Here is a 13671-nt window from a genome sequence, read left to right as displayed (position 1 = left end):
GCCGCTCTGAGGATGGGTTTAATATTAAACACATATTGTAGCCTACACGTGTAAGCAATTTAACAGTTTATGAATATCGTTGTATGATTAAAACGCGTCATATAACAGTGCCTACAAGCACGAAAAAAACCCAATAGAGACACTACATGTTCTAAACATATACATACCGAGATGCCATCCATCCGACATACAGGCCATGACTTTTTAACTTTCCAAATTAACATGGTACCAGTAGAATTATATCCCTGTCGCTACAGTCCATCAGATCAGAGCAGGATAGTCTCCCCGTATGCCTTCTGTCACTCAAACACGTGGCTAACTGTAAAACCGTTGACATTCACATTATCTGTGTTCTTCCGTGTCTATAAATGTGTCCCACCCTAATGTAGACTAGTTTCGTCGTTACAATGCTTTGTCCACGACCGAATGAAGGGGGAAAAGCCGCGTCAGAACTCAGACTGGAACATGCAGGGAGCCGTGAGCTACTGAGTCACCGGCGGGCTGGGGAGGGGAGTCAGGTAGGGAAACAGACAGATAGACCGACAGCTGGCGAGTTTAGCTACACATGGACACAGGGTAGGGCTGTTGCACAACACAGGTATCATTTACTGTAATAGGTATTATTCTACACTATAGTATACGCTGTACTGCTACAGTAACGTTACACTCTTAGGGGGAAAAAAAGGGTTATTTGCGGATCTATATATAACCTTTTGGTTCTTTGGACGAGATGAAAGAACCCTTTACTAAACAAGGTTTTATAAATATATAAATATATATATATCCAGTGAAGGTTCTATCCTTACCCCAGATTGGAAAGGGGATTTTAGAAATCAACAGCTAACGAATGCTAACCCAGTCACATCAAACTCTGAAATGACAGTTAATGTTCCGTTTTCATTTGTTTTAGCTGTTTTCCATTGACCTTTAAATCCATATAATTAATGATGTATGATTTCGCCTGTTCCAAAACATGCCTATCTGACGTCCCGACATGTTAGTTTTCTATGGCAAGATCAAATTCATATTTTGCATCATTATTGCCCGAGGTCTGAATGGCGAACAGCAAGGTTCATACAAACCTGTACTGTTACAAACTAAATGCTAGCTAGAAGCTAAAGGAAATAATGGGTTTAATAAAACCATACACTCTTAGGTAAAAAGCTTTCCTACATCGCCTTCAGAAAGTATTCACACCCCTTGACCCTTTCCACATTTTGATGTTTAACATCCTGAATTTTAAAATGGATACATTGAGATTTCGGGTCACCGGTCTTTACATATTACCCATAATGCCATGCATTCTTTAGACATTTTTTTTTACAAATTAATTTAAAATGAAAAGCTCAAATGTCTTAAGTCAATATTCAACCCTTTTGTTATGGCAAGCCTGAATAAGTGCAGGAGTGAAAAGTCCTGTCTAAGCCAGAGGAGGGGGCGTAGTTCTACTGAACTATATGGACATCTTTGAAGAAGGTCATACCAAGGATCATTTAGCTTTTTGATTTGGAATTTTAAAACCCGTTGAAGTATCAAAAAATAGAAGAAAAAACATTGTTGATGAAAAATTATTTTTGGGCTTATTGCTATTAGCCAATAGAAACACATTGAATAACAGATAGTCCTTACTGCTATTAGCCAATAGAAACACATTGCATAACAGTCCTTATTGCTATTAGCCAATAGAAACACATTGAATAACAGATAGTCCTTACTGCTATTAGCCAATAGAAACACATTGAATAACAGATAGCCCTTACTGCTATTAGCCAATAGAAACACATTGAATAACAGATAGTCCTTACTGCTATTAGCCAATAGAAACACATTGAATAACAGTCCTTACTGCTATTAGCCAATAGAAACACATTGAATAACAGATAGTCCTTACTGCTATTAGCCAATAGAAACACATTGAATAACAGATAGTCCTTACTGCTATTAGCCAATAGAAACACATTGAATAACAGTCCTTACTGCTATTAGCCAATAGAAACACATTGAATAACAGATAGTCCTTACTGCTATTAGCCAATAGAAACACATTGAATAACAGTCCTTACTGCTACTAGCCAATAGAAACACATTGCATAACAGTCCTTACTGCTACTAGCCAATAGAAACACATTGAATAACCGATAGTCCTTACTGCTATTAGCCAATAGAAACACATTGAATAACAGTCCTTACTGCTATTAGCCAATAGAAACACATTGAATAACAGATTGTCCTTACTGCTATTAGCCAATAGAAACACATTGAATAACAGACAGTCCTTACTGCTGTTAGCCAATAGAAACACATGGAACAACAGATAGTCCTTATTGCTATTAGCCAATAGAAACACATTGAATAACAGATAGTCCTTACTGCTATTAGCCAATAGAAACACATTGCATAACGGTCCTTACTGCTATTAGCCAATAGAAACACATTGAATAACAGATAGTCCTTATTGCTATTAGCCAATAGAAACACATTGAATAACAGATAGTCCTTACTGCTGTTAGCCAATAGAAACACATTGCATAACGGTCCTTACTGCTATTAGCCAATAGAAACACATTGCATAACGGTCCTTACTGCTACTAGCCAATAGAAACACATTGCATAACGGTCCTTACTGCTATTAGCCAAAAGAAACACATTGCATAACGGTCCTTACTGCTATTAGCCAATAGAAACACATTGGATAACAGTCCTTACTGCTACTAGCCAATAGAAACACATTGAATAACCGATAGTCCTTACTGCTATTAGCCAATAGAAACACATTGAATAACAGATAGTCCTTACTGCTATTTTCCAATAGAAACACATTGAATAACAGATTGTCCTTACTGCTATTAGCCAATAGAAACACATTGAATAACAGATAGTCCTTACTGCTATTAGCCAATAGAAACACATTGAATAACAGTCCTTACTGCTATTAGCCAATAGAAACACATTGAATAACAGTCCTTACTGCTATTAGCCAATAGAAACACATTGAATAACAGATAGTCCTTACTGTTATTAGCCAATAGAAACACATTGAATAACAGTCCTTACTGCTATTAGCCAATAGAAACACATTGAATAACAGTCCTTACTGCTATTAGCCAATAGAAACACATTGAATAACAGATAGTCCTTACTGCTATTAGCCAATAGAAACACATTGAATAACAGTCCTTATTGCTATTAGCCAATAGAAACACATTGAATAACATATAGTCCTTACTGCTATTAGCCAATAGAAACACATTGAATAACAGATAGTCCTTACTGCTATTAGCCAATAGAAACACATTGAATAACAGATAGTCCTTACTGCTATTAGCCAATAGAAACACATTGAATAAGAGATAGTCCTTACTGCTATTAGCCAATAGAAACACATTGAATAACAGTCCTTACTGCTATTAACCAATAGAAACACATTGAATAACAGATAGTCCTTACTGCTATTAGCCAATAGAAACACATTGAATAACAGTCCTTACTGCTATTAGCCAATAGAAACACATTGAATAACAGATAGTCCTTACTGCTATTAGCCAATAGAAACACATTGAATAACAGTCCTTATTGCTATTAGCCAATAGAAACACATTGAATAACAGATAGTTCTTACTGCTATTAGCCAATAGAAACACATTGAATAACAGACAGTCCTTACTGCTATTAGCCAATAGAAACACATTGAATAACAGATAGTCCTTACTGCTATTAGCCAATAGAAACACATTGAATAACAGATAGTCCTTACTGCTATTAGCCAATAGAAACACATTGAATAACAGTCCTTACTGCTATTAGCCAATAGAAACACATTGAATAACAGATAGTCCTTACTGCTATTAGCCAGTAGAAACACATTGAATAACAGACAGTCCTTACTGCTATTAGCCAATAGAAACACATTGAATAACATATAGTCCTTATTGCTATTAGCCAATAGAAACACATTGAATAACAGATAGTCCTTACTGCTATTAGCCAATAGAAACACATTGAATAACAGATAGTCCTTACTGTTATTAGCCAATAGAAACACATTTAATAACAGATAGTCCTTACTGCTATTAGCCAATAGAAACACATTGAATAACAGATAGTCCTTACTGCTATTAGCCAATAGAAACACATTGAATAACAGATAGTCCTTACTGCTATTAGCCAATAGAAACACATTGAATAACAGATAGTCCTTACTGCTATTAGCCAATAGAAACACATTGAATAACAGATAGCCCTTACTGCTATTAGCCAATAGAAACACATTGAATAACAGATAGTCCTTACTGCTATTAGCCAATAGAAACACATTGAATAACAGTCCTTACTGCTATTAGCCAATAGAAACACATTGAATAACAGATAGTCCTTACTGCTATTAGCCAATAGAAACACATTGAATAACAGATAGTCCTTACTGCTATTAGCCAATAGAAACACATTGAATAACAGTCCTTACTGCTATTAGCCAATAGAAACACATTGAATAACAGATAGTCCTTACTGCTATTAGCCAATAGAAACACATTGAATAACAGTCCTTACTGCTACTAGCCAATAGAAACACATTGCATAACAGTCCTTACTGCTACTAGCCAATAGAAACACATTGAATAACCGATAGTCCTTACTGCTATTAGCCAATAGAAACACATTGAATAACAGTCCTTACTGCTATTAGCCAATAGAAACACATTGAATAACAGATTGTCCTTACTGCTATTAGCCAATAGAAACACATTGAATAACAGATAGTCCTTATTGCTATTAGCCAATAGAAACACATTGAATAACAGATAGTCCTTACTGCTATTAGCCAATAGAAACACATTGAATAACAGACAGTCCTTACTGCTATTAGCCAATAGAAACACATTGAATAACAGTCCTTACTGCTATTAGCCAATAGAAACACATTGAATAACAGATTGTCCTTACTGCTATTAGCCAATAGAAACACATTGAATAACAGATAGTCCTTATTGCTATTAGCCAATAGAAACACATTGAATAACAGATAGTCCTTACTGCTATTAGCCAATAGAAACACATTGCATAACGGTCCTTACTGCTATTAGCCAATAGAAACACATTGAATAACAGATAGTCCTTATTGCTATTAGCCAATAGAAACACATTGAATAACAGATAGTCCTTACTGCTGTTAGCCAATAGAAACACATTGCATAACGGTCCTTACTGCTATTAGCCAATAGAAACACATTGCATAACGGTCCTTACTGCTACTAGCCAATAGAAACACATTGCATAACGGTCCTTACTGCTATTAGCCAATAGAAACACATTGCATAACGGTCCTTACTGCTATTAGCCAATAGAAACACATTGGATAACAGTCCTTACTGCTACTAGCCAATAGAAACACATTGAATAACCGATAGTCCTTACTGCTATTAGCCAATAGAAACACATTGAATAACAGATAGTCCTTACTGCTATTAGCCAATAGAAACACATTGAATAACAGATTGTCCTTACTGCTATTAGCCAATAGAAACACATTGAATAACAGATAGTCCTTACTGCTATTAGCCAATAGAAACACATTGAATAACTGTCCTTACTGCTATTAGCCAATAGAAACACATTGAATAACAGTCCTTACTGCTATTAGCCAATAGAAACACATTGAATAACAGATAGTCCTTACTGTTATTAGCCAATAGAAACACATTGAATAACAGTCCTTACTGCTATTAGCCAATAGAAACACATTGAATAACAGTCCTTACTGCTATTAGCCAATAGAAACACATTGAATAACAGATAGTCCTTACTGCTATTAGCCAATAGAAACACATTGAATAACAGTCCTTATTGCTATTAGCCAATAGAAACACATTGAATAACATATAGTCCTTACTGCTATTAGCCAATAGAAACACATTGAATAACAGATAGTCCTTACTGCTATTAGCCAATAGAAACACATTGAATAAGAGATAGTCCTTACTGCTATTAGCCAATAGAAACACATTGAATAACAGTCCTTACTGCTATTAACCAATAGAAACACATTGAATAACAGATAGTCCTTACTGCTATTAGCCAATAGAAACACATTGAATAACAGTCCTTACTGCTATTAGCCAATAGAAACACATTGAATAACAGATAGTCGTTACTGCTATTAGCCAATAGAAACACATTGAATAACAGTCCTTATTGCTATTAGCCAATAGAAACACATTGAATAACAGATAGTTCTTACTGCTATTAGCCAATAGAAACACATTGAATAACAGACAGTCCTTACTGCTATTAGCCAATAGAAACACATTGAATAACAGATAGTCCTTACTGCTATTAGCCAATAGAAACACATTGAATAACAGACAGTCCTTACTGCTATTAGCCAATAGAAACACATTGAATAACAGTCCTTACTGCTATTAGCCAATAGAAACACATTGAATAACAGATAGTCCTTACTGCTATTAGCCAGTAGAAACACATTGAATAACAGACAGTCCTTACTGCTATTAGCCAATAGAAACACATTGAATAACATATAGTCCTTATTGCTATTAGCCAATAGAAACACATTGAATAACAGATAGTCCTTACTGCTATTAGCCAATAGAAACACATTGAATAACAGATAGTCCTTACTGTTATTAGCCAATAGAAACACATTTAATAACAGATAGTCCTTACTGCTATTAGCCAATAGAAACACATTGAATAACAGATAGTCCTTACTGCTATTAGCCAATAGAAACACATTGAATAACAGATAGTCCTTACTGCTATTAGCCAATAGAAACACATTGAATAACAGATAGTCCTTACTGCTATTAGCCAATAGAAACACATTGAATAACAGATAGTCCTTACTGCTATTAGCCAATAGAAACACATTGAATAACAGTCCTTACTGCTATTAGCCAATAGAAACACATTGAATAACAGTCCTTACTGCTATTAGCCAATAGAAACACATTGAATAACAGACAGTGCCCAAAAGATCCCAATTAAGTTTGTTCTGAAGTGTCTGTGAGATATAAGAAAGATAAGGAACAATTTTTTTATTTTTTTATGTATTTAACCCTATCATTAACCCCATCAAATTACTCTTCGTATTTTCATGCATGGTTGTGGCTGAATCTTTGTTACAGGTATGCTTGTCATCGTTAAGGTCTGGGGAGTTTTTTTTAGGATAAAAATAAATGGAATAGAGCTAAGCACAGGCCAAATCCTAGAGGAAAACCTGGTTGTCTGCTTTCCACCAGTCACTGGGAGATTAGTTCACCTTTCAGCAGGACAACAACCTAAAACACAAGGCCAAATCCTAGAGGAAAACCTGGTTGTCTGCTTTCCACCAGTCACTGGGAGATTAGTTCACCTTTCAGCAGGACAACAACCTAAAACACAAGGCCAAATCCTAGAGGAACACCTGGTTCAGTCTGCTTTCCACCAGACACTGGGAGATTAGTTCACCTTTCAGCAGGACAATAACCTAAATCACAAGGCCAAATCCTAGAGGAAAACCTGGTTCAGTCTGCTTTCCACCAGACACTGGGAGATTAGTTCACCTTTCAGCAGGACAATAACCTAAAACACAAGACCAAATCTACACTGGAGTTGCTTCCCAAGGACATCGAATGTTCCTCAGTGGCATATTTGCAGTATTGACTTAAATCGGCTTGAAAATCTATAGCAAGACTTGAAAATGACTGTCTAGCAATGATCAACAACAAACTTGACAGAGCTTGAAGAATTTAAAAAATAATATTGTGCAAATATTGTACAGTCCAGGTTGCACATTTCTAAGAGATTTACCCAGAAAGACTCACAGGTTAAATCGCTGCCAAAGGTGATTCTAACATGTTTTGACAATAAGCCCGTTCTTTTTGTTGTTGTTGTGTATTAAGGTATGCAAAGTTGATTATATATTTCAAATATATGATGCCAAAGTCATGTGATAAACTATAGGCTAGATAAATAATGTTGAAATGTTATGAGAATTTGAGCCCATTTGTACGCTAGCTAGCTAGCTAAGCAGAAAAAAAGCTAGGCTTCTTTAACTCACCACTTTATAAGCTAGCCAGCTAACTTGTTCAAGTAAACATAGTAAAAAAAAAAATGGACTATGCTAAATAAAGCTAAAGACCTTGACATTGGCAATTAGAGTCAATTGAAGGGACTAGCCTATGTTTCATGAAGCCGTTAGAAGACTTTCTGACTGAGTTAGTCAATCGTTACAGGACTTGTTTTAACACACTATCTACTGAATGTTTTTGTCAGTCTGGCAGTAACCCGGGAACTATTTGAGGATCTCTCTTTCGCCCGCTGCTGATAACAACTGCATGTAAATTCTATTACATCATAATACTTATATTTCTGCAAAGCATTTTGTCTCCATTTTGTGGAAGATAAACCCATGTTTTGCTCCTTTTGTCTTCGTCTTTGGAACCAGTAAATCAGGGAACCCAGCAGCTAAGGAGTTGGATCTGTGGCCGAAAGGTGTCCGGGTTCGAAATCCCGGGCCGTGCGCTGGGGGAAAAAAGCAGGAGGAATTGATCTGACATCTGGACGGCTGCTGGGTTCACATCCTCAAAACATTCCCTTAGCGTTGTGCCCTTGAGTGTAACAGTATAACTTTAAACCGTCCCCTCGCCCCGACACGGGCGCGAACCAGGGACCCTCTGCACACATCAACAACAGTCACCCACGAAGCGTCGTTACCCATCGCTCCACAAAGCCCGCAGTTCTTGCAGAGCAAGGGGAACCACTACTTCTAGGTTTCAGAGCAAGTGACGTAACCGACTGAAAGGCTGCTAGCTCGCACCACCGCTAACTAGCTAGCCATTTCACATCCGTTACATGAGCAAGGCCCTTAACCCCACAGTGCGGGAGGTTAAATAGCTTGAACCTGTGTTTGCCTCAGCTGTATGTATGAGGTCTACGGTTTGGGGGAGCAAAATACAAATTTCTGTTGTTTACTGTAACTAATGGACAAAGTATATTGTATTGTAGTGTATTGTATTGTAATGTAGTGTATTTTAGTGTATTGTGTTGTTGTATATTGTAGTGTATTGTATTGTGTTGTAGTATATTGTAGTGTATTGTGTTTTAGCTTATTGTAGTGTAGTGTAGTTTGGTGTAGTGTAGTGTAGTGTATTGTAGTGTAGTATATTGTAGTGTAGTGTATTGTATTGTAGTATATTGTATTGTGTTGTAGTATATTGTATTGGAGCATATTGTATTGTGTTGTAGTATATTGTATTGTATTGTAGTATATTGTATTTTGTTGTAGTATATTGTATTGTAGTGTAGTGTAGTGTATGTGTTGTGGCTTATTGTATTGTAGCATAGTGTAGTGTAGTTCGGTGTAGTGTATTGTAGTGTAGTATATTGTAGTGTAGGGTATTGTATTGTAGTATATTGTATTGTGCTGTAGTATATTGTATTGTAGTATATTGTATTGTGTTGTAGTATATTGTATTGTAGTGTAGTATAGTGTAGTGTATTGTAGTGCAGTATAGTGTGGTTTGGTGTAGTGTAGTGTAGTATAGTGTAGTATATTGTAGCGTATTGTAGTGTAGTATAGTATATTGGGGTGTATTGTAGTGTAGTATAGTATGTTGTGGTGTATTGTAGTGTAGTTTGGTGTATTGTAGTGTATTGTAGTGTAGTGTAGTGTATTGTGTTGTAGCTTATTGTGTTGTAGTGTATTGTAGTATAGTGTAGTTTGGTGTAGTGTAGTGTAGTATATTGTAGTGTATTGTAGTATAGTATATTGTAGTGTAGTGTAGTATTTTGTATTGTGTTGTAGTATATTGTATTGTGTTGTAGTATATTGTATTGTATTGTAGTATATTGTAGTGTAGTGTATTGCAGTATAGTGTAGTTTGGTGTAGTGTCGTGTATTGTAGTGTAGTATATTGTAGTGTAGGGTATTGTATTGTAGTATACTGTATTGTATTGTAGTATATTCTATTGTGTTGTAGTATATTGTATTGTATTGTAGTATATTGTAGTGTAGTATATTGTAGTGTAGTATATTGTAGTGTATTGTAGTATAGTGTAGTTTGGTGTAGTGTAGTGTATTGTAGTGTAGTATATTGTATTGTAGTATATTGTAGTGTACTATACTGTAGTGTAGTGTAGTATATTGTATTGTGTTGTAGTATATTGTATTGTGTTGTAGTATATTGTAGTGTAGTGTATTGTAGTATAGTGTAGTTTGGTGTAGTGTAGTGTAGTATATTGTAGTATAGTATATTGTAGTGTAGTGTAGTATATTGTATTGTGTTGTAGTATATTGTATTGTATTGTAGTATATTGTAGTGTAGTGTATTGTAGTATAGTGTAGTTTGGTGTAGTGTCGTGTATTGTAGTGTAGTATATTGTAGTGTAGGGTATTGTATTGTAGTATACTGTATCGTATTGTAGTATATTGTATTGTGTTGTAGTATATTGTATTGTATTGTAGTATATTGTAGTGTAGTATATTGTAGTGTAGTATATTGTAGTGTAGTGTATTGTAGTATAGTGTAGTTTGGTGTAGTGTAGTGTATTGTAGTGTAGTATATTGTATTGTAGTATATTGTAGTGTACTATACTGTAGTGTAGTATATTGTATTGTGTTGTAGTATATTGTATTGTGTTGTAGTATATTGTATTGTATTGTAGTATATTGTAGTGTAGTGTATTGTAGTATAGTGTAGTTTGGTGTAGTGTTGTGTATTGTAGTGTAGTATATTCTATTGTGTTGTAGTATATTGTATTGTATTGTAGTATATTGTAGTGTAGTATATTGTAGTGTAGTATATTGTAGTGTATTGTAGTATAGTGTAGTTTGGTGTAGTGTAGTGTATTGTAGTGTAGTATATTGTATTGTAGTATATTGTAGTGTACTATACTGTAGTGTAGTGTAGTATATTGTATTGTGTTGTAGTATATTGTATTGTGTTGTAGTATATTGTAGTGTAGTGTATTGTAGTATAGTGTAGTTTGGTGTAGTGTAGTGTAGTATATTGTAGTATAGTATATTGTAGTGTAGTGTAGTATATTGTATTGTGTTGTAGTATATTGTATTGTATTGTAGTATATTGTAGTGTAGTGTATTGTAGTATAGTGTAGTTTGGTGTAGTGTCGTGTATTGTAGTGTAGTATATTGTAGTGTAGGGTATTGTATTGTAGTATACTGTATCGTATTGTAGTATATTGTATTGTGTTGTAGTATATTGTATTGTATTGTAGTATATTGTAGTGTAGTATATTGTAGTGTAGTATATTGTAGTGTAGTGTATTGTAGTATAGTGTAGTTTGGTGTAGTGTAGTGTATTGTAGTGTAGTATATTGTATTGTAGTATATTGTAGTGTACTATACTGTAGTGTAGTATATTGTATTGTGTTGTAGTATATTGTATTGTGTTGTAGTATATTGTATTGTATTGTAGTATATTGTAGTGTAGTGTATTGTAGTATAGTGTAGTTTGGTGTAGTGTTGTGTATTGTAGTGTAGTATATTGTAGTGTAGGGTATTGTATTGTAGTATACTGTATTGTATTGTAGTATATTGTATTGTGTTGTAGTATATTGTATTGTATTGTAGTATATTGTAGTGTAGTATATTGTAGTGTATTGTAGTGTAGTATATTGTAGTGTAGTATATTGTAGTGTATTGTAGTGTAGTATATTGTAGTGTAGTATATTGTAGTGTATTGTAGTGTAGTATATTGTATTGTAGTATATTGTAGTGTATTGTAGTATAGTGTAGTGTATTGTAGTATAGTGTAGTGTAGTGTATTGTAGTATAGTGTAGTTTGGTGTAGTGTAGTGTATTGTGCTGTAGTGTATTGTATTGTAGTATATTGTATTGTATTGTAGTATATTGTATTGTAGTGTAGTATATTGTATTGTATTGTAGTATATTGTAGTGTATTGTAGTATAGTGTAGTTTGGTGTAGTGTATTGTAGTGTAGTATATTGTAGTGTAGTATATTGTATTGTAGTATATTGTAGTGTACTATATTGTAGTGTAGTGTGTTATAGTGTAAAGAAGTCAGCCAGAGTTGACGTGGGCCATCAATCAAACAAAGAGATGCCTCCCTGACCACCAGTGCCTATTTCAAAACTATACTGATGTGTTGGTGCCATGTTTCATGAGATGAAATACAAGATCCCTGAAAGGAATGTCCACCAGAGCTGTTGTCAGAACATTTAAAGTTAATTTCTCTACCATAAGCCACCTCCAAAAGTTGTTTTACAGAATTTGGCAGCCGGCCTCAGAACCGTAGACCACGCGTAACTACTCCAGCCCAGCACCTCCACATCCGGCTTCTTCAGCTGCGTGATCGTCTGACACCAGCCACCCGGACAGCTGATGAAAGCGAGGAGTATTTCTGTCTGTAATCAAGCCCTTTTGTGGGGTAAAATGTATTCTGATTGGCTGGGCCTGGCTGCCCATCATGTGAATCCATAGATTAGGCCCTAATTTATTTATTTCAATTGACTGATTTCCTTATATGAACTGTAACTCAGTAAAATCGTTGCATTTTCCGTTTACATTTTTCTTCAGTATATGTTAGAATATAATGACAATACTTTTTTTTTTAAACGTGCTGGTATTCTTTTGTCCATTATTTAATAGTTCATAAAATTATATTCTTACCTCAAAATATTACTATTTAATAGTAGGAGTAATTCCTAAATAGCCCATGCAGGGTTCTACATGGAACCACTCTGGTTCAGTGAATAATAACCTCTAGGGTTCTGATCAAAGGGTTCTATATAGAACAGTTAGGGGTTCCGTGTATGAAGTAAGCAATGAAACCCTTTTGGTTCTTTAAGGAACCTTTTTCCCCTAAGAGTGTAGGCTACAGTCAGGCTGGAGGAAGGAAGCTCTGGTACAGAAACGGCTTACAAATCAAACGGGAATAAAAGGGTTTTCAGAATTTAATACATTCACATTGTAAAGAGAACTTGACAAATAAATTAGTCTACATTTTGAATCGCTAATTTTGCTAGTTAATTAACACAATAAAGGAAGACAACAAACGGAAAAATTATCACCAACATATTTAAGCCCCTTTACTCATTATGCTGAATAATAATTACATTGCAGCAGACTATAGAGAACCGTTGCCAAATTTAGACATTTATTTTGACTTATACCATGGCATTGTTGAATACTTGTTTCTGATTGGCTTGAAGGGCATTCTAGAGTGTGCATTATTTCCTTATAATGCACAGTATATCAGCACGGTAGAAATCAATGGCTACTGTTCTTACATGTTCTATGTTTTGAGCTGCTTTTGAAAGCAGAAGTCGAATTGAAAACATTATTGGCGTTGTTGAATTAGATTTTCATAATAGCAAGCTATAGAACTGGTGGTTTGGTTAGCTAAACTAGCAAGTCTGTTTTGTTTGGTTACCACGACAACTACTGTAGCTAGTATAATTGCTAGCTACTTCGTTGGATGGTGAACACATTTCTAGCGGCAAACGTGTTAAATTATAGCCATGGTATGAAAGGGATAATCAACTCGAGGATCTATGCGTTCTCTGGAGAATAACTACCACGTTGTTCATTGTTTTCCACTGAACGCGCAGCCCCTCGTTTATTATACCATAGTTAGTTCACCAAAAAATGGCAAATCCTGTAAAGTGAAAAAAAAATGGATGGGAAATTTGAAA

This window comes from Salvelinus alpinus, chromosome 8, assembly GCF_045679555.1.
Source record: "Salvelinus alpinus chromosome 8, SLU_Salpinus.1, whole genome shotgun sequence".
In the NCBI taxonomy this organism is placed as follows: domain Eukaryota; kingdom Metazoa; phylum Chordata; class Actinopteri; order Salmoniformes; family Salmonidae; genus Salvelinus; species Salvelinus alpinus.
The sequence above is the reverse complement of the archived record's forward strand: the minus strand, read 5'-3'. Positions refer to the sequence as shown.